The sequence below is a fragment of the Bubalus kerabau genome, chromosome X, assembly GCF_029407905.1.
Source record: "Bubalus kerabau isolate K-KA32 ecotype Philippines breed swamp buffalo chromosome X, PCC_UOA_SB_1v2, whole genome shotgun sequence".
NCBI classification, from domain to species: domain Eukaryota; kingdom Metazoa; phylum Chordata; class Mammalia; order Artiodactyla; family Bovidae; genus Bubalus; species Bubalus kerabau.
The window spans coordinates 81,146,047-81,167,808 of record NC_073647.1 but is presented as its reverse complement, the minus strand read 5'-3'; positions in this window follow the sequence as shown (position 1 = coordinate 81,167,808).

Below are 21,762 nucleotides of genomic sequence, written 5' to 3'. Positions count from 1 at the left end.
TTTCTTCTAAATGTCTATTCACAATTGAGAAAGGCATTTGTATAATTATCATCTATAGCAAGCAGATAAATTTGTTGGAATCTCCCTATACTTCACAGCCAACCTTTTTTCTGTCCCTTTTAAGTTGCAGGCTTTTTATTTTTACCCCTGTAAAATGCAAACAAACAAAAATAAAGAAAAAGAAAAGGCAGGAGTTGAGGGCACAGGATGAGGATGGGTTTAAGGCAAGGAGAACAGAAATAACGCATAGCAGTTATTTTCTGAAATAAAAACTTAAAATGCTTTGGAGACATCCATCAACAGAATAATATTTTTTATAATATTTGCTGTATTTTATTTTATTAAAAAACACATGCTCATTGTAAAACATTTGGAAAATATCTATAACAGATGAAAAATTTCCTCTAGATCTTCCTCTGATTAAAAATGAGCACATCCAAGAATTTTCATTTTCTTCCTTTCCATATATTATCAGCAAATTTCCAATTAAAGGAAATTATGACTTAACTTATGCTGTTCTTTTGCTTAGCTGAGAGTGTAAATCAGGGATGCATGGATTTTTGTTTGTTTGTTTGTTTGTTTTGTTTAGAAAAGTTCCCCAACAGTAACTTTATGTAGAAGACAATATGCGTCCAAAGCCTAGTCTGGGAGGGAAGACTAAGAACTAGATTGCTTTGCATATAAAAACAATAAATTGGACTTTTTTCCCCCAGGGAGAAATCTTGAGAAAGAGGCTGGGCATTTTAGGAACTAGGAAAATAGAGGTTAAATGGAAGGAAGACTTCTTGGCTTGAGGAGCAGTACCTGGCCCAACTGTGGTACACTAAGTTCTAGGGCATAAGACAGCCAGTAAAGTTTCTCTTTAAGATATCAGTATTCAGTTTTAAACTTCCCTGGTGGCTCAGATGGTAAAGCGTCTGCCTACATTGTGGGAGACCCGGGTTCAATCTCTGGGTCAGGAAGATCTCCAGGAGAAGGAAATGGCAATCCATTCCAGTATTCTTGCTTGGAAAATCCCATGGATGGAGTAGCCTGGTAGGCTACAGTCCATGGGGTCACAAAGAGTCAGACACTACTGAGCGACTTGACTCACTCACTCACTCATTCAGTTTTAGTTTTTTTCCTACCGGATGCTGTGTGGAAATATGCCTACCAATAATTTAATGGAAGTCACTAGACTAGCCTCGGTGTTTCAGAGACGTAAATGGAGGAATGAAGGCTACATGCCTGACAGAGGTGCTGAAAGAAGACAGCAGCTGTAGGAGTTGAACACAGAGACTAGTAGAACTATAGCTTGGACTGATTGATGAGCAGATATCTAAGAAGAAGTTTATGATAGAAAGGAGGAATGGGTAAAGAGCATAGACCCTGCTGTTACCTGGGGTGGGAACTCAAGACATTTGCTTGTTAAAGGAATACATGACTACAGAAGACTGGGAGACCTAAGAAACACATAAAATAGAAATGAAAAATCTCTCAGAGTCCTATCTGTACATAACCATTATTTACATTTCAATGACTGTCCTTTGCCTCTCTATATATTTTTTCTCTCTACATAAAAATATATAAAATTTTAAATAAACTTGACATCATAGTAACTATCTTTCTTTACTTAACAATGTATTGTTAGTCTTAACCATTTGCTATAGCATTACATATAATGTTTTTAAAATTTGCTATCATTCAACAAATGCTTTTTTAATTGGAGGATAGTTGCTTTACAATGTTGTGTTGGTTTCTGCCATACAACATGGCAAATTAGCTATAGGTGTGTGTGTGTGTGTGCATATATATATATATATATATATATATATATATACACACACACCCCTCCCACTTGTGCCTCCCTTCCACCCCACCACTCATTCCACACTTCTAAGTTGTCACAGAGGGACAAGCTGGACTCCCTGGCCCTCTGGACTGCAAGGAGATCAAACCAGTCAATCCTAAAGGAAATCAACCCTGAATATTCTTTGGAAGGACTGATGCTGAGCTGAAGCTCTAATATTTTGTCCACCTGATGAGAAGAGCCAATTCATTAGAAAAGACCCTGATGCTGGGAAAGATTGAAGGCAGGAGAAAGGGATGACAGAGGACAAGATGGTTGGATAACATCATTGACTCAATGGATATGAGTTTGAGCAAGCTTTGGAAGATGGTGAAGGACAGGGAAGCCTGGCATGTGACAGTCCTTGGGGTTGCAGAGTCAGACACAACTGAGCAACTGAACTGAACTGAATGAGAATCATAAAATTACTTGCAGTAGAAGGCCCAAATCACAGAATAAAAGAAGAATTGATTAGCTGACATTCCATACTAATATAATTGTTTGTTTTCTTTAAAATAAATAACTAAAAGAACATAAAATCTCAGAAGTCGTTTGCTGATAATATACACATATATTGTATAAAAAAGTATACTTTGGTTTTGTTAAAACCCTTATTGACTTTCTACAGTGAACTTTCTTTCAGCTTGTTTTTTTAAAAAAATGTTAGTTTTTTGGGGGGGAAAAATGAAGCATCAAGATAAGAAAACAGAAAAAGAGCCAAAAGAAAAAAAAAAGAGAGAGAGAGAGAGAGAGTAAAAAATAAAATAATTTTAAAAAAATTGATTAAGACAATAAAAAAATAAAAAATTCCCTGGTGCTTCTTGTATTATTGTCCTTGCCCCATGGTGAACTGCAGCATACCTCTGCCTCCTCAGTAGGCCTCCAAGATCTCTAGATATGTCTCTGGACCCACTGTGTCAGCCTAAAATCTGTGTGTGTTCCTCTCACCAGCATCTGTTTTTGGAGCTGGTCCGAGGCACTTAGGCCCATGCAATCCTCCACAGGCATGCTTACAGGGGCCTGCGCAGCTGGGGGAGACCTTAGAGAATGTGTAGCACTCAGCCTGCCTGAATCTCCACAGCCAGAGCAGGTCCTTTCAGGGCTGCCACTTGATCTGCCAGGACCCACACAGCCAGAGAAGACTTTGCAAAGGTTGGGGGGAGCTCAGACCTGGCGGTTCACATGGGCAGAAGAGGCCCTGGTAGGGGAGCTCAGGCCTTGGACACCAGCAGTCATGCTGGAGCCCATTGGGAAGAGGAGACACTGGATGCATTCTTCTCCAGTCCCCTAGTTCTCCGAAGGCTTCTCTCCTTCCCTGCTGATCCCCACATATTGAGCAGACCCCTCCAAAAACAGGAACCTCTCCCATCCCCTATGCACCCTTCTGGTGCATAGTCTTATCCTGTCTCCACGTTTGCTCTTTCCCTACTTCCCTCCCATGACCTACCCAGTTGCACTGAGGTTCTTTCTGTACTTTCTGGTGTCTGAGGACTCCCACTAGCACCCAAGGTGCTAGTTGTGCCCTGGTTGTGAGATGTGAACTCCATGTCCTCCTACTTTGCCATCTTGACTCCACTCCACTAAGCATCTTAAATAGAGCTTTTGTCTGGGCTTCATCTACTGCTATTTTTCCAAAAAAGTTTCCAGGTTCTTTGGGAATATTTAAAGTGATATTTATTTAAAAATTTATTACACAAATATATTCACTGGAGCCCAAAAAAATAAAGTCTGACACTGTTTCCACTGTTTCCCCATCTATTTTCCATGAAGTAATGGGACCAGATGCCATGATATTAGTTTTCTGAATGATAAGCTTTAAGCCAACTTTTTCACTCTCCTTTCACTTTCAAGAGGCTTTTTAGTTCCTCTTCACTTTCTGCCATAAGGGTGGTGTCATCTGTATATCTGAGGTTATTGATATTTCTCCCGGCAATCTTGATTCCAGCTTGTGCTTTCAGCCCAGTGTTTCTCATGATGTACTCTACATATAAGTTAAATAAGCAGGGTGAAAATATACAGCCTTGACATACTCCTTTTCCTATTTGGAACCAGTCTGTTGTTCCATGTCCAGTTCTAACTGTTGCTTCCTGACCTGCATATAGGTTTTTTTAGGCTCGAAATTCACTGCAGATGGTGACTTCAGCCATGAAATTAAAAGACGCTTACTCCTTGGAAGAAAAGCTATGACCAACCTAGACAGCATATTGAAAAGCAGAGACATTACTTTGCCAACAAAGGTCCGTCTAGTCAAGGCTATGGATTTTCCAGTGGCCATGTATGGATGCAAGAGTTGAACTGTGAAGAAAGCTGAGCACCAAAGCATTGATGCTTTTGAACTGTGGTGTTGGAGAAGACTCTTGGCGTCTTCTCCAAAACCTGGAGAAGGCCCAGGATGTGATCTATCCTGGAGAACGTTCTGTGTACACTTGAGAAAAAGGTGAAATTCCTTGTTTTGGGGTGAAACGTCCTATAGATATCAATTAAGTTTAACTGGTCCATTGTATCACTTAAAGTGTGCGTTTCCTTGTTAATTTTCTGTTTAGTTGATCTATCCATAGGTGTGAGTGGGGTATTAAAGTCTCCCATTCTTATTGTGTTACTGTTACTTTCCCCTTTCATCTTTGTTAGCATTTGCCTTACATATTGCAGTGCTCCTATGTTGGGTGCATATATATTTATAATTGTTATATCTTCTTCTTGGATTGATCCTTTGATCATTATGTAGTGTCCTTCTTTGTCTCTTTTCACATTCTTTACTTCAAAGTCTATTTTATCTGATATGAATATTGCTATTCCTGCTTTCTTTCACTCTTCATTTGTATGAAATATCTTTTTCCAGCCCTTCACTTTCAGTCTGTATGTGTCCCTAGGTTTGAGGTGGGTCTCATGTAGACAGCATATATAGGCGTCTTTCTTTTGTATCCATTCAGCCAGTCTTTGTCTTTTGGTTGGGACACTCAATCCGTTTACATTTAAGGTAATTATTGATAAGTATGATCCCATTGCCATTTACTTTGTTGCTTTGGGTTAAAGTTTATACACTCTTTCTGTGTTTCCTGTCTAGAGAAGATCCTTTAGCATTTGTTGGAGAGCTGGTTTGGGGGTGCTGAATTCTCTCAGCTTTTGCATGTCTGTAAAACTTTTGATTTCTCCTTTATATTTGAATGAGATCTTTGCTGGGTACAGTAATCTGGGTTTTAGGTTTATTTCTTTCATCACTTTAAGTATATCCTGTCATTCCCTTCTGGCCTGAAGAGTTTCTGTTGAAAGATCAGCTGTTATCCTTATGGGAATCCCCTCGTGTGTTATTTGTTGTTTTTCCCTTGCTGCTTTTAATATTTGTTCTTTGTGTTTGATCTTTGTTAATTTAATTAATATGTGTTTTGGGGTGTTTTGCCTTGGGTTTATCCTGTTCGGAACTCTCTGGGTTTCTTGGACTTGGGAGGCTATTTCCTTCCCCATTTTAGGGAAGTCAATCTCAAGTATTTTCTCATGACCTTCCTTTTTGTCTTCTTCTTCTCATTTGACATTGTCCCAGAGGTCTCTGAGGTTGTCCTCATTTCCTTTAATTCTTTCTTTTTTCCTCTCTGCTTCATTTATTTCCACCATTCTATCTTCCACCTCACTTATCCTATCTTCTTCCTCTGTTATTCTACTGTTGGTTCCCTCCAGAGTGTTTTTGATCTCATTTATTGCATTATTCATTATATATTGATTCTTTTTCATTTCTTATAGGTCCTTGTTAAACATTTCTTGCATCTTCTAAGTCCTTGTCTCCAGGCTATTTATCTGTAACTCCATTTTGTTTTCAAGATTTCGGATCATTTTTACTATAGTTATTCTGAATTCTTTTTCAGCTAAACTCCTTATCTCCTCCTCTTTTGTTTGGTTTGGTGGGCATTTATCATGTTCCTTTACCTGCTGAGTATTTCTTTGCCTTTTCACCTTGTTTATATTGCTGTGTTTGGGGTGGACTTTCTGTATTCTGGCAGTTTGTGGTTCTTCTTTATTGTAGAAGTTCCTCCCTGTGGGTGGGGTTAGACAAGTAGCTTGTCAAGGTTTCCTGGTTAGGGAAGCTTGCATCGTGTTCTGGTGGGTGGAGCTGGATTTCTTCTCTCTGGGGTGCAATGAAGTGTCCAGTAGTGTGTTTTGCGATGTCAGTGGGTTTGGAGTGACTTTGGGCAGCCTGTATATTAAAGCTCAGGGCTATGTTTCTGTGTTGCTGGAGAATTTGCGTGGTATATCTTCCTGCAGAACTTGTTGGCTCTTGGGCGTGCTTGGTTTCAGTGTAGGCATGGAGGCTTTTGGATGAGCTTTTATCGATTAATGTTCCCTGGAGTCAGGAGTTCTCTGGTGTTCTCAGGTGTTGGATTTAAGCCTCCTGCCTCTGGTTTTCAGTCTTATTCTTATAGTAGACTCAAGATTTCTCCATCCATACAGCACCTATGATAAAATATCTAGGTTAATGGAGAAAAGTTTCTCCACAGTGAGGAATACCCAGAAAGGTTCGCTGAGTTACATGGAGAAGAGAAGAGGGACGTGGGAGATAGAGATGACCAGGTGGAGAAGTTCAGTTCAGTTCAGTCGCTCAGTCGTGTGCAACTCTTTGCAACCCCATGAATCACAGCACGCCAGGCCTCCCTGTCCATCACCAACTACCGGAGTTCACTCAGACTCATGTCCATCGAGTCAGTGATGCCATCCAGCCATTTCATCCTCTGTCGTCCTCACTCCTTCTTCCCCCAATCCCTCCCAGCATCAGAGTCTTTTCCAATGAATCAACTCTTCACAAGAGGTGACCAAAGAACTGGAGTTTCAGCTTTAGCATCATTCCTTCCAAAGAAATCCCAGGGCTGATCTCCTTCAGAATGGACTGGTTTGATCTCCTTGCAGTCCAAGGGACTCTCAAGAGTCTTCTCCAACACCACAGTTCAAAAGCATCAGTTCTTCGGCGCTCAGCTTTCTTCACAGTCCAACTCTCACATCCATACATGGCCACTGGAAAATCCATAGCCTTGATTAGATGGACCTTTGTGGGCAAAGTAATGTCTCTGCTTTTTAATATGTTATCTAGGTTGGTCATAACTTTTCTTCCAAGGAGTAAGCGTTTTTTAATTTCATGGCTTCAGTCACCATCTGCAGTGATTTTGGAGCCCAAAAAAAATAAAGTCTGACACTGTTTCCACTGTTTCCCCATCTATTTGCCATGAAGTGATGGGACCAGATGCCATGGTCTTCGTTTTCTGAATGTTGAGCTTTAAGCCAACTTTTTCACTCTCCTCTTTCACCTTCATCAAGACTCTTTTTAGTTCTTCCTCACTTTCTGCCATAAGGGTGGTGTCATCTGCATATCTGAGGTTGAGAAGAGGGGGAGTCAAAAGGGGAGAGAGCAATCTAGCCAGTAATCAAATCCCTATGTTCTCTCCACAGCCTGGAACACCCAGAGAGTTTCATGGAGTTACATAGAGAAGAGAAGAGGGAGGAAGGGGATAGAGGTGATCAGGAGGAGAAGAGGTGGGGTCAAAAGGAGAGAGACAAATCTAGCCAGTAATCAGTTCCCTAAGTGTTCTCCACAGCCCAGAATGCCCAAAGAGATTCACAGAGTTGGGTAGAGATGGGAAGGGGGATGGAGGTAATAGAGGTGGCCTAGGGGATAAAAAACGAGTGTCAAAACGGGGAGAGGGCAATCAAGCCAATAATTCCACTCCCAAGTAAAAATGGGTACTGAAGGTTAGATTCTTAAAGGTACAGAATTGATAACAAATACCAAAAAGGAAAGATTAAAAATCTAAGGGTTAGATTCTGAAAAAAAAAAAATATATATATATATATATATATATATATATATATATATATATATAAAAATCACACAAAAAAATTTTTATGAAAATTTCTTTAAAAACGGTATCTTTCTTTTTTTGCAAAGTAATGATAGGTTATAAAAATGAAAATAAAGGAGTAATACAGGACCTAAAATTTTCAATTTTTTTTTTTTTCATTTCAAAAAGTGATAATAGTAAAAATATATCTAGGAATTTCTCTGGAGCTCTTACGGGCAGTGTGGGGTCAGTTCCATTTCAGATAGTTCCTTGATCCAGCTTATACTTCTCAAGGTCTGTTGGCCCCTTCCAATGTAGTTGGTGCTGACTACCGGGTTTTAATCTGTTGCACCTGTCACTTCCAAAGCGGTTCTCTCTGTTTATTTTGGCTTCTTCTGTTTGCAAGTCTCTTCAGTGTTTAATTTCTGCCCTGACACAAAGGGGTGAATGTGGTCACTTATTTAGCCTCGCTTGTTCAGTCATGCTGTGGGGAGGGAGGAACACTGCAAACCAATATCACTGGCGTGTGTGGGGAGTGCTCACAGTGTCTCAGCCACACTGGGTTTGCCCCTGCTCACGGCTTATGTGCTTTCCCAGTCTACACTGCTCAGTCTCCAGGTTGCTCTGCAGGGGAACTGCCTAAGGCAGGCCCTGGGTTGCGTGCACTTCCCAGGTCTAAGCTGCTCAGGTTCAGGTTCTCTGGTATTCCACGAATGTGCAGACTTGGTTGGGCCTGCTTTTTGTGCCCTTCCCAGGTCTGAGCTGCTCAGGCGACCAGCTGCTTGGCGAGCACACTCTCCTCAAGTTGGGCAGTGCATCTTATCACCTCCCCTGTCCTAGCCGCTTGGTTTCCTGGGTGTGCATTGGGAGTGCTGTCTCAGGTGTCCGGTGTGTTTCCTCTGGGGAGTTGGTCTCTGGCTGTGACCCTCCTGGTATATGTCAACTGTCCAGGATCCCAGAAAGACTTGGTTAGAAACTGGGAACCTGCTTGCAGTTTGGTAGATGATACCTCTTTTCAGCTCTGGCTGTCACCAGCCTGCCTCCCTGCTTCTGGCGGGGGATGGGCCGGTCCTCAGCCAGCTAGCTCTCCTCTGGTATTCGCTTACTCCTTTGTTCTGTGAGCTGACCTGGCAGTGCCTTAGGTTAGAGCTTTTTGTGGAAAAGTTTTCTCTCTCTCTCTCTCTCTCTCTCTCTCTCTCTGGCTATCCCATAGTTTGGGTTGCTATCTCATGTTAGCTCCCTCAGATTGTCCTCAGGGTATTCAGGCCCGGTCCCTCCCCTAAGCAATGCAGCCCGGGCCTCTATGTTCAGCCCCCATTTGCTGGTGGCGAATGCAAGAGTCTGGGCTACTTCTCCTCTGGGAGTTGCCATTAGGCACATAATCTCTGGGTTTTATTTATTTATTTATTTATTTTTCCTCCCAGTTATGTTGCCCTCTGAGATTCCAAAACTCCCCACAAACCTGCCTGTTTCCTGGTGTTTGGAAACCTCTTTTATGACTCCCTCCCCAGGATGGGTCTCCATCCCTAACTCTTTTGTCTCTCTTTTTATCTTTTATATTTTGCCCTACCTCCTTTTGAAGACAATGGGCTGCCTTTCTGGGTGCCTGGTGTCCTCTGCCAGCATTCAGAAGTTGTTTTGTGGAATTTTCTCAGCTTTCAAATGATCTTTCGATGAATTTGTGGGAGAGAAAATGGTCTCTCTGTCCTATTCCTATACCATCTTAGGACCGCCCCTCATCCCCACATTAATTTAATGTAACTAATTACAATTAAGAAATGTAATGTAATTTAAATCTTGCTTTTTCCTCTTCAAAGAGTCCTCCTTTTACACTACCTAATAATCCAACTAAATATTATTATAATCTTACTTTTCTAGTCTTTTCGATTATCCCTATTCCTGCACTACCTCTCTGGGAAAGTTTCTCCCTCCAGAGTGTGGTAGAGGCAAGGGACTGATACTACAGCTGTGTTCCCAGAGAAATTTTAAATTCTTTCCCGATTAATTATAGGGAACACTAATCTTATTAACCTTTAACCACTTAGTCATTGTCTTTCTGAAATGTCCCCAGTTTAAGAAGAATCCCAACTCCAAAAGAGAAATAACAACAACCTTTCTCCAGCTCTAATGAAGAAGTAGTATTCTTGGAGAAAGTGAAAAGTAAAGTTAGAAGCTCTTAAGAACATAACTCTGAAATGAAAGTAGACCAAAGAAAATAACAGAATTGATGAACCTAAGAATTCAGTTCTCTTTGGAGTTAGTAAGAAATATGCAAATAGAAGGAAGAAAAGTTAAAGGACTTCCTTGGTGGCTCAAGCGGTAAAGAATCCACCTGCAATGTGGGAGACTTGTGTTCAATCCCTGGGTCAGGAAGATCCCCTGGAGAAGGAAATGGCAACCTGCTATAGTATTCTTGCCTGGAGAATTCCATGGACAGAGGAGCCTGACAGGCTACAGTCCATGGGGTCGCAAAGAGTCGTACATGACTGAGCGACTAACACTTTGAAAGTTAAAGGAAGCACATTTCCAGAAACTGAGTTTATGTCAATGGTGTTTTATGAAAGCATTCTGCTTTATTTGAACTTTGAAACTGAAAATCATAGCAATAAACTCTTTTATAGTATGTTGGGCTGTTATAGAAAAGTCTATTACTATGAATATTGTACTTAGTTAATAAGTACTCACAAGGTGCTGCTGATTTTGCAACATGTACTATAATGTCAACACATTCCTTTTCTTCTACAAGCTTGTTACTAAAAAAAATTAAAAGTTATCCATCATAGAGAGGGCTGAAAAAGAGTAGGTCTTACTTAAGTTGCTGGGACCTGTGCCATCATTACTAGTTTGTGACAATATTTTCAACAGTGTAATGGCTTTCAGTTGGCTGGAATGTATATAATTTTGGCAGATAAAGTCAGAATTCAAGAAACCCTCAAATAGGGGAATAGAGAGTATAAGAACATTGAAAAACATACCCCAAAACAAATCATAACAAACATTAAAAAAATCTAAATCATGTATCAGTTTTGTGCTTCTTAGTAACTTTGAGGCCTTAAGAAATTTAACTTCTATGAGCCATAGTTTTCTTGTGAGTAAAATGGAAATAATAATATCTGCCCAATGTATCTCATATATTTGTTGTGACAGTCCATTTGAAAGGAAAAATGTATGAGAGTAAAAATGTAAGGGATTATTTTTTGTTTAGAGAGAAAATGATATATGTATAAGTGGGAAAAAGTATATGACAAAGACATGACAGAAAATAATTGAATGGCCCATGTTAGTCTTCTTGACCTCCTCTTCACTTCCCCTAAATGTTAACAATTCCTACGATACTAGCCTTGGTTGTCACTTCAAACTACTCTTTCCAAAGGGGTTCTTATTCACCTGCCATTTACCTACCCACCTCAAACTGTACTCTTTAGCCATATTGAACTTCTTTCATTTCCTGAGTGTAGGCCCTCTCCCTCTCAGATTCAGGCAAGTCTCTCTTCTTTTGTACTTATCCACCTCCCCACCCCCAAATTCCAATTGCCTAGTTAGTCCTGACTCATTGTTCAGGTCTCAATTTAGACATACTGTTTGCAGAAGTCTTCCTTAACTCCCTTTAAACAAACTTATTGCCACATACATACTCCCTATTGCTCTCCTTCTGCCTCTATACGTCGCCAAAATAAAATACTCCAGTTGGAGCCACCTGGGAGCTTATTAAAATACAAATTCCTAGTATCTACTCTCCAGATTTAGTGGGTCTGGTGTAGGACCAGACTGCAATTTGGCCAGAATTCCAAACGACTGTGCTGTGCACTAAAGTTTAAGAGTCACATTCTGTCATACTACTCATCACCTTGAGTTAAAATTGTGTATTTGTCTCTTCCCTTTGGGGTTCTTCCCTTTAACCTATAAGGAGACCAAGGACTGTGTCTGTCTTGTTCATGATTATATTCCTAGTGCCAGACATATTGTAGGCACTCAATACATATTGGAACAAATAAATATGTGAGTGACTATAAGAGAAGAAGAAAAAGGAAAAGAAAAGACTTCCTTAAGTAGGAAGTACCATATGAAATCTGCACGGCCCTTTGAACCCTGCATGTAAATTACTACAAAGACATGCTCTGAGAAAAAACACACTAAATGAAAAACATTTACCAACACCTGGATTCACTGTCATAATAACTGCCAATTGTGAGTTTCATAACAGTCTTTTAGTGGAAATTGTAGATATTTTTTCAGAAACAAAAATACATGTTCACAACACATCAAATTATTGAATCTGGTTACTGCCAGAGAGTAGGATTGGAAGGGAGGTTAAGGTGATTTGGAGCTTTACTTTATAAGCTTCTGTATTGTTTTATTTTTTCAAATAGGAGTACATATTACCTTTTTACTGATGGCTCAGTGGTAAAGAATCCACCTGCAATACAGGAGACACAGGAGACATGGGTTTGATCCCTGGATCAGGAAGATCCCGTGGAGGAGGAAATAACAACCTACTCCAGTATTCTTGCCTGAAAAATCCCATGGATAGAGGAGCCTGGCGGGCTACAGTCCAAAAGGTCACAAAGAATCAGACACAACTGAGTGATCTGAGCACAGCACATTGTTGACTTACAATATTGTGTTAGTTTCAGATATACAGCAAAGTGATTCAGTTATAATTATATATACATATTCCTTCTCATATTCTTTTCCATTAAAGGTTATTACAACATACTGAATAGAGTTCCCTGTACTATACAGTAAATCCTTGTCGTTTATCTGTTTTATATATAGTAGTACATATCTATTAATCCCTACTCCTAATTCATCTTTCCTCCCATAAAACCATAAGTTTGTTTCTATGCCTATGTGAGTCTGTTTCTGTTTTTTAAATAAGTGCATTTGTATTTTATAGATTCCACATATTAAGCGATATCATATACTTGTATTTCTTTGTCTGGTATACTTCACTTAGTATGATAACCTCTAGGTCCATCCCTGATGCTGCAAATGGAATTATTCCATTCTTTTTATGGCTAAGTAATATTCCATTGTATATATGTACCACATCTTTACCCATTCATCTGTTGATAGAAACTTAAGTTGCTTCCATGTTTTGGCTATTATAAATAGCACTGCTATGAACACTGGGGTGCATGTATCTTTTTGAATTATGGTTTCCTCTGAATATAAGCCCAGGAGTGGGATTGCTGGGTCATATGTTAGCTCTTTTTTCTCATTTTTTTAAGGAACCTCCATACTGTTCTCCATAGTGGCTGCAACAGTTTGCATTCCCACCAATCTTGTAGGAGGGTTCCATTTTTTCTAAACCATGTTCAGCATTTATTATTTGTATACGTATTACCTATTAAATTTTAAAATACCCAAAATAAAATATGTTTTAAAAATTTCAGGGGTGTGCTGTTGACACCCCAATTTATCAATATGTTACTTTACAAAAATTCATTTGTATAGTTGTTTGTAATCCAACTTTCTCTGTGATATTTAGATATTTGGAATTGAAGTGAAAATATTTAGCTTCAAATATTTGTCATATTCCTTCCTTCTGTTTCTTTTAAATATGGCTCCCTGGTACATCCTTTACATCATTGAGTCAATAGAGAAGTCACAGTAAACAGATATTGAAGTAATGTAGTAAAGGGCTGGGGGAATGGAGGACCTGGGGAGATGTTGTTTAAGGGTAAAAACTTGCAACTAGTAAGTAAATAAATTCTGGAAATCTAAGGCACAACATAGTGATTATAGACAACAAAACTGTGTTATACAATTTAAAGTTGCTAAGAAACTAGATCTTTTTTAAAATTAATTAATTTATTTTTTGGAGGCTAATTACTTTACAATATTGTAGTGGTTTTGCCATACATTGACATGAATCCATCACGGGGGTACATGTGTTCCCCATCCTGAACCCCCATCCCACCTCCCTCCCCATCCCATCCCTCTGGGTCATCCCAGTGCACCAGCCCCGAGCACCCTGTATCATGCATCGAACCTGGACTGACAATCCATTTCACATATGATAATATACATGTTTCAATGTCATTCTCCCAAACCATCCCACCCTCGCCCTCTCCCACAGAGACTAGATCTTAGCTGTTCTCAACACAAGAAGAAATAATTATGTGACATGAGAGAGGTGTTAGCTAATGCTCCCATAGTGATCATATTGCTATATATATATATATATATATATATATGAAATTTACACAATGTTGTATATCGATTATATCTCAATTTACAATAAAAGAAGAAGCAATGTGGTAGAGTGAGAGCACTAGCTTTGAATTCAAAGGATCCTCAGTTTGAATCCTGACACTGCTAGCTAATAATGCTGTGATATTAGGAGAGTTATATAGTCTCTCTGACTTTCATCCTCTTAAAAATGTGCTAATAATTCCTTCCTCACAAAACTGTTATAAAGTATAAATGTGAATTTATGTGAATGTGTCTAGCATGAGGCTAAGTGTTAAATGAATGCCAGCTTTCTTCTCCACTTTGTTCATTAAACAAATAGGTACTGAGCACCTGTCTGCCAGACATCACTTTATGTACTGGGAATACACTGGTGTATAAAGACAACATGGTCATCAGGGGAGACAAACATTAAATCATATCTATCTGTCTAGAGGAAAAAGTGTGATACATGCTGTGAAGAATAAGCAAAGGGTACTATGAGAGAGCAGAACAGGGTAACCAAATAATTTGTTGGGTTTTCTGTTAATGTAGAAAAGTAGGTGTCTTCCTTGGAAAGAAACTGAGTACATGTTTGTCAGGCAAAAAAGCAAAGGCAAAAGCCAAAAGAACCCTTCATGGCTTTAATCTGAAGCATGAGTTTTCTTCCTTCCGTTTGAAGGTAGAAAAACAGAAAAGTTTGTGTGTGTGCATGTAAGGGAGAGGAAAAAAAAAAAAAGAATGGAGAAGTGCTCACTGATTTATATAAATGGTAGATAAACACTTCTGAACTCTGCACACTTGAGAACTTATCTCAAAGTCCATCTGTAATGAGCCAGAGGAATTTGCTTAACCAAACATTTATAGTAATGTAACATGCAAGGCTATGGTTTTTCCAGTTGTCATGTATGGATGTGAGAGTTGGACTGTGAAGAAAGCTGAGCACCAAAGAATTGATGCTTTTGAACTGTGGTGTTGGAGAAGACTCTTGAGAGTCTCATGGACTGCTAGGAGATCCAACCAGTCCATTCTAAAGGAGATCAGTCCTGGGTGTTCTTTGGAAGAAATGATGCTGAAGCTGAAACTCCAGTACTTTGGCCACCTCATGCGAAGAGTTGACTCATTGGAAAAGACTCTGATGCTGGGAGGGATTGGGGGAAGAAGGAGTGAGGACGACAGAGGATGAGATGGCTGGATAGCATCACCGACTTGATGGACGTGAGTTTGAGTGAACTCCGGGAGTTGGTGTTGGACAGGGAGGCCTGGCATGCTGCAATTCATGGGGTCGCAAAGAGTCGGACATGACTGAACGACTGAACTGAATTGAACATGCAATATACACGTTTCAGATGAAAAGCCGTAAGTGTGTGCATATATCTTGTAGGAAAAACAAAAACAAACAAACAAAAAAAAAACCAAAACCTTGTTTGTATGTTCAGTTCAGTTCAGTCGCTCAGTCGTGTCCGACTCTTTGCAACCCCATGAATCGCAGCACGCTAGGCCTCCCTGTCCATCACCAACTCCTGGAGTTCACTCAGACTCATGTCCATTGAGTCGGTGATGCCATCCAGCCATCTCATCCTCTGTCGTCCCTTTCTCTTCCTGCCCCCAATCCCTCCCAGCATCAGAGTCTTTTCCAATGAGTCGAGTACTTTTAAAATCTTTCTAGTGGCCAACTGTAAGTTTTCTTTGCAATGTCCATGTCATGAAACTTACAATAATAAAACTGTCCTTCCACAGTCCAGTCAATTCATTCTTGAATCATTTCATTGAAGACCTCATCATTGCTAAGCAATGCCTTAAATCTAAATGTGTGAATTTTTCAAAAATTGTGAATTGCCTAGTCAAGGTTCTTAGTGAACTCTGAAGGGAAAGAATTGCTTGACCCATGATGTAGTTCAGGAGGTTTAAGTATGCTTCACTCATTGTAATCCCATGTCGCTCCTGGTCTAAAAAATCTCTTCAAGGCATGTATATATGGCTTCCCAGGTGGCGCTAGTGGTAAAGAACCCGCCTGTCAATGCAGGAGATATAAGAGACCTGGGTCCGATCCCTAGGATGGGATGATCCCCTGGAGGAGGGCAGGACAATCCACTCCAATATTCTTGCCTGGAGAATCCCATGGACAGAGGAGCCTGGCGGGTTACAGTCCATGGGTTCGCAAACACACGACTGAAATGACAGCACACGTGCACACGCACACACACACACACACACACACAGATCCAGAAAGCTATAAATGATTTCAAAGGTCCCAGTATTAGCCTGGCTTCCCAAGCTTTAACCTAAGGATCAATTCATGACCATTTTATATTTCAGGCTCTCCTTCCCTTTCATTATCTCCTATCCATCACCAAAGACGCCCATCATCCCTCTGAATTTTCTGTCACATCCTTCCCATCCTGCATCATTTCAGCCTGGATTAATGAAGGAGCTTCTCATCTGGTTTTCCTTAGCTTCAAGCTTTACCCTCTAGTCTACCCTACCATGTATCCAGGTTACTCATTATTTTATGTCTTATTCACATATATTTAGTATCTGGAATTTTTCTGAACGTTATAAAAAATAAGTCATTTGATATTACCAATAATCCTATGATATAGGTAATATCATTATCCCTGTTCTACAAGTGAGGACTCTGAGGCACCAGAGAGGTTAAGTAACTTGCCCAAGGCCACCCAGTTAGCAATGGTAAAACTGGAATTTAAATTTAGGTAACTTATTCCCAAAATGTATGCTTATAACCTCTATTCAATATTATTACTCTCAGCATAATGAGACATCTTTCTGCTACTCTGGCCTTACTGATCTTTTCTGTGAATTCCTTTAACATTTATAAACTGCACCACTTTTGTACTTGCTTTTCATATAATTGCTTTATACTTACTGATTTGGACAGCTCAATCAGGGTGTTGAATTCTCAAGGATCAGCAACCATGTCTTATTTGAGTTCTGTAGCCCTTAGAATGCCTAATACAGGGCTGCTGCTGCTAAGTCGCTTCTGTCGTGTCCGACTCTGTGCGACCCCATAGACGGCAGCCCATCAGGCTCCCCCGTCCCTGGGATTCTCCAGGCAAGAACACTGGAGTGGGTTGCCATTTCCTTCTCCAATGCATGAAAGGGAAAAGTGAAAGTGAAGTCGCTCAGTCTTGTCTGACTCTTAGCGACCCCATGGACTGCAGCCCACCAGGCCCCTCCATCCATGGGATTTTCCAAACAAGAGTACTGGAGTGGGGTGCCAGTGCCTTCTCCAAATACAGGGCTAGGTACCTCGTAAGTTGCCCAAGACTTGAGCAAACCTTCAGAAGTTGAAATATCTAATGATGGATAAATATCCAATGAGCTTTATCCAACTTAATACAGATTTCACTCTGCTGTTTTTGTTAAGCTGATATATACCATTATAGGAAACTTATTCACTGTAGTTAAAGTTCAAAATTACTTTGAAACATTGGAAAACTGACTCTGAGAGTATTTTATAAACTGAACTACCTCAGAGTATTTTATCAACTGAACTTCCTCAAAGTCTACCATTTATAATTCTTTAGTGAGATATCTGAGAGGATAAAAATAAATCTAAAAGTGTGTGAATTTTTGTTATTATCTTGCTAATTCAGATTCCTATACATTTTATTGTGATTTATTGTGTGATTTAGAGCCAAAAGACTAGTTCCAGTTCTACATCTTTACTGATCATGTAAATTTAGAGGTTATATAATCTCTGAGCCCTCCCTCCACCACCACCTGCTTTTTCATCTATAAATTGAGGATAATATTTGCCTTACCTTGAAGATGGTTTTGAGGATCAAAGAAGTGCATCTGAAAGTACTTTTTAAACTTTACAGCACTATGCAAATGTAGGTTTTATTATTATTATTCATACAATCAGGTATGAAAACAAAGAAATATTATTTCACATTATCCCGAATCTACACTTGATCTTAGCCAAAAGGCTGAGAAACAATAACCCCAATCTAAACTATGTGATTTGAGTGAAGGCATTAACTTATCTGAAAACTCATTTTCACCATTTGTAAACAAAGCATCTTATAGTTTTAACATTGTGTGATCTAATGATCTTAATTTCCTCCATATTCTGTTGGCAAATATCAGAAAAACTGATACTTATAAAAAAACAAACAACAAAACTGAATTGTCACTGAATTTTTTCAGCCCACGCCATAATGTAAGTTACTTTATATCATTGCTTTGTATTGTCATTTAGTAATAGCATAGCTCTTTAGCATGAATACATTATTTCATTATTTCTGTTTTCTATAATTATAAATGATGATAAAGCAAGTGTTCTATGTGTATTACCTTATACAGAAAACAATAAATTACTCTTTGCATTACTCAAAAATAAACTGAAAGAAATACATATTTTAGGGAAGTCTTGAAGTAAATAAAATGCTTGTATCAGGACCAAATATTTCTTCTGTACTCAGAATTAAAACTCCAAAAATGTCAGTCAGTCAGGTCACTTGCTCAGTTGTATCCGACTCTGCAACCCCATGGACTGCAGCACAGGAGAGGAAAGATATACATATTTGAATGCAGAGTTCCAATGAATAGCAAGGAGAGATAGAGCCTTCCTCAGTGATCAATGCAAAGAAACAGAGGAAAACAATAAAGTGGGAAAGACTAGAGATCTCTTCAAGAAAATCAGAGATACCAAGGGAACATTTCATGAAAAGATGGTCAAAATAAAGGACAGAAATGGCATGAACCTAACAGAAGCAAAATATATTAAAAAGAGGGGAAAGAAGAACTATACAAAAAAGATCTTCATGACCCAGATAATCACAATGGTGTGATCACTCACCTAGAGCCAGACATCCTGGAATGCAAAGTCAAATAGGCTTTAGGAAACATCACAATGAACAAAGCTAGTGGGGGTGATGAATTTCCAGTTGAGCTATTTCAAATCCTAAAAGATGATGCTGTGAAAGTGCTGCACTCAATATGCCAGCAAATCTGGAAAACTCAGCTGTGGCCACAGGACTGGAAAAGGTCAGTTTTCATTCTATCCCAAAGAAGGGCAATGCAAAAGAATGTTCAAAGTAATGCACGATTGCACTCATTTCACACCCTAGCAAAGTGATGCTCAAAATTCTCCAAGTCAGGCTTCAACAGTACATGAACCACAAACTTCCAGATGTTCAAGCTTGATTTAGGAAAGGCAGAGGAACAAGAGATCAAATTGCCAACATCCTTTGGATCATTGAAAAAGCAAGAGAGTCCCAGAAAAACATCTACTTCTGCTTTATTGATTATGCCAAAGCCTTTGACTGTGTAGACCATAACAAAATGTGGAAAATTCTTCAAGAGATGGGACTACAAGACCACTTTACCTACCTCCTGAGAAATCTGTATGCAGGTCAAGAAGCAACAGTTAGAACCAAACGTGGAAAAACAGACTGGTTCCAAATTGGGAAAGGAGTACATCAAGACTGTATATTGTCACCTTGTTTATTTAGCTTATATGCAGAGTACATCATGCAAAATGCTGGGCTGGATGAAGCATAAACTGGAATCAAGATTGCTGGGAGAAATATCAATAACCTCAGATATGCAGATGACACCACCCTTATGGCAGAAAGTGAAAAGGAACTGAAGAGTCTCTTGATGAAAGTGAAAGAGGAGAGTAAAAAAGTTGGCTTAAAATTCAACATTCAAAAAAACAAAAAACTAAGATCATGGCATGCAGTTCCATCACTCCATGACAAATAGTTGCAGAAACAATGGAAACAGTGAGACACTTTATTTTCTTGGGCTCCAAAACCACTGCAGATGGTGGCTGCAGCTATGAAATTAAAAGATGCTTGCTCCTTGGAAGAAAAGCTATCCCAACCTGGACAGCATATTAAAAGCCAGAAACATTACTTTGCCAAAAAAGGTCTGTCTAGCCAAAACTATTGATTTTCCAATAGTCATGTATGGATGTAGAGTTTGACTATAAAGAAAGCTGAGCACTGAAGAACTGATGATTTTGAATTGTGGTGTTGGAGAAGACTCTTGAGAGTCCCTTGGACTGCCAGGAGATGCAACCAGTCAATCCTAAGGGAAATCAGTCCTGAATATTCATTGGAAGGTGACTGAACTAAACTGTACTGCAGCATGCCAGGCTTCCCTGTATGTCATGAACTCCAGAGCTTGCTCAAATTCATGTCCATTGAGTCGGTGATACCATCCAACCATTTCATCCTCTGTTGTCCCCTTTTCCTTCTGCTTTCAATCTTTCCTAGCATCAAGCATTACCCTTCTTTGGGATTGAAATGAAAGCTGATTTTTTCCACTCCTGTGGCCACTGTTGAGTTTTCCAAATTTGCTGGCATATTGAGTGCAGTGCTTTCACAGCATCATCTTTTCGGATTTGAAATAGCTCAAAAAATTTGCTGTCTTGAGGTTCTTTCCTTCAAGATTCCTTGAAGTGTAACCAGCTACCCCCAGCGCTTGGCAGTTGAGACAAGGAAACAACAAACTTCTGGAGCCAATGGGCACAATTTCGTTTGAAGGGTCAATTCAGTTCAGTCAATCAGTTTTGTCTGACTCTTTGCAACCCCGTGGACTGCAGCATGCCAGGCTTCCCTATCCATCACCAACTTCCAGAGTTTGTAGGGGTATAAGTGAAACATCTTGCAATTGACTCTTGAACATCTGCCCTGTGCTTTGATGAACACTCCTAGAACATTCCTTGAAGGCAGGTGTTGTTTACTCACAACCCCATGGGCCTTCTGAATATTAAGTGCCCATCAGCACAGCTTTCAAGCTTCCCTGATAGCTCAGTTGGTAAAGAACAAAACACAAGATAGTGGAGTAGAAGGACGTGTACTCACCTTCTCCTGAGAGAACTCCAAAATTGCAACTTGCTGCTGAACAGCTATCGACAGGAAAATGTTGGATCCCACCAAATAAAAGTTACCCCACATCCAACAGCAAAGGAGAAGCCCCAGCAAGACGGTGGGAGGGGCAAAATCACATTTACAATCAAACCCCATACCCACCAGAGATGCTCAAAAGGTTCAAACGAAACCTTGTGTGCACCAGGACCCAGAGACCCCACAGAGACTGAGCCAGACCTGCCTTTGAGTGTTTGAGTATCTCGTGTGGAGGCAAGGATCAGCAGTGGCCTGCTGCATGGGCAGGAGCTCTGGGTGCAGGAGACCTAGGTCATGCAGCATGTGGCAAAAACCCTCTTGGAGGATGTCGCCATTAACTCCAAAAGTGTATTACTTCCATTTTTTTAGTATTCTAAATCAGTAATAACATAAGTTAATCAAATATATATGCATATATACACACACATACACAAAGTTTTCTGCCAGTGGAAACTTCAAAACAGAAGTCTTTAAAACACATTAAATCAAAAAAGAGAAATGTCTGACTTATAAGAAAGGGAAGAAATGAGTGAAAGGGAATGTAGAGACTTGGAGATTAGATTGAAGAAAAGGAAAATGTATTCATTCAGTTAAGCATTTATTCATAAAACATTTCTTGTTCATCTACTATGTCTAAGACAGATATTACATCAGACTTTGAGGAGATAAAGATGAATAAATCTCTGCTCTCAAAGGTTTCAGTATTATTGGAGAGATAGATAGATGATAAATAAACAAGTCAGTTTAAGAGCCATGCTACTTCCAGGTGCTGGGGGCGGGGGGAGGGAGGTAGTGGAATTAGGAAATGGATATAGTTTCAGTTGAGGAAGATGAAAGAGTTTTGAAGATGGAAGGTGGTGATGGCTGCACAATAACGTGAAGATACTTCATGCCATTCACTGACAGTACATTAAAAATGTTTAGAGTGATGACTTTGTTATATGTATGTTTTACAATAAAAAATACAAATAAAGATATCTTAGACCAAAAAAAAAAAAAAAAAAAAAAGCCATGCTACAGATATGCTGCTGCTGCTGCTAAGTCGCTTCAGTCGTGTCCG